General features: G+C 40.8%; 1 non-coding gene across 1 annotated transcript; it reads right to left on the reverse strand.

Moving 5' to 3' along the window:
* Positions 1-219: 219 nt before the first annotated feature.
* On the reverse strand, positions 220-326 carry LOC143862770 (small nucleolar RNA R71). Its single transcript, XR_013240480.1, has one exon. It is a non-coding gene; the product is annotated as a small nucleolar RNA R71 (small nucleolar RNA).
* Positions 327-1,266: the final 940 nt, after the last annotated feature.

Here is a 1,266-nt window from a genome sequence, read left to right on the forward strand (position 1 = left end):
GGAGGATGCTTATTTATTTTTGCATGAGTTTGAAGATGTATGTGCTTTGATTAAGTTGCAACAACTTACCGATGATGCGGTAAAGTTGCGGTTTATTACTTTTTCACTTAAGGATGGAGCCAAAAAGTGGCTCTATGGCTTACCAACGAACTCCACACCACTTGGGAGGAGTTCGCCGTCGCTTTCCTAAAAAAGTTTTTTCCATTACATAAAACTAATAAGCTTAGGAACGATATTTTACAATTCAAACAAAAGTCATTAGAGTCATTTTCTAAGTTTATGGAGAGGTTCAAAGACCTACTCCAAGAGTGTCCTCACCATGGAATTAATTTGTGGCACTTATGCCAAATTGTTTATGAGGGCATATATTACCAAACAAAGCAACTTCTTGAATCCATGTGTCCTAACGGTTTTACATCTTTCACGGATGAGGCCGCGGCATAGAACTTCTTACTTGATTTGGCAGAAAAAACAAGAGAGTGGGAATCCACTCAAGACGGTGAGAGAGCCACTTCAAGTAAGGGATTTCTAATAGAGGGTGCCGTGGCAAAAGAGGCCCATCTTGATAGCTTAATCAAAAGGCTAGAAGCAATAGTTGTTAAAGGACCTTCACAAGTCAATCAAATTGCACATAGTGTTTCCATGTGTAATTGGTGTCAAGCCACAGACCATGTCATGGAAGAGTGTCCAACTCTTGCTAAATTTGGTAATTCTAATGAGAATGTGAGTGCTCTTTATGCTAATAATCCTTATTCTAGCACTTATAATCACGGATGGAGAAATCATCCCAACTTTTCATGGAGTCAAAGTGAGCCATCTAATTTCCAAGGCCAAGGCCAATTCAGCCAACCTAGGCCCACCTTCCCTCCCACTTTTGTTCGGCCATCCCCTTCCCCTCCTACTTTTTAAAATCCCATGATTAATAATGTTTCAAATTAGCAACCGCCGGATTTTTAAAAACAATGAGAGTCGGCACGCATAGCTTCCTTAGAAAAAAGCATAGAACTTCTCACTAGCACTTTCATGACAAGCCAACACAACATGGAGAAGCAAATCTCCCAACTTGCCATGGCATTGCATGAGAGGGAAAAGGGGAAGATGCCAAGTCAACCCGTTCCTAATCCAAGGAACGTGAATATGAATGTGAATCAACAGGTACCGCCAAATCAATTGAATGTCATTCTACCAATTTTGTCGCCGCAAGAGCCCTCCAATAAATGTAATGCCGTATATGCTTTAAGGAGTGGTAGAGATTACCACAAGGAG

Source organism: Tasmannia lanceolata, unplaced genomic scaffold (assembly GCF_043159265.1).
Source record: "Tasmannia lanceolata isolate RefF3 unplaced genomic scaffold, GAP_Taslan_0.1 ptg000037l, whole genome shotgun sequence".
In the NCBI taxonomy this organism is placed as follows: Eukaryota; Viridiplantae; Streptophyta; class Magnoliopsida; order Canellales; family Winteraceae; genus Tasmannia; species Tasmannia lanceolata.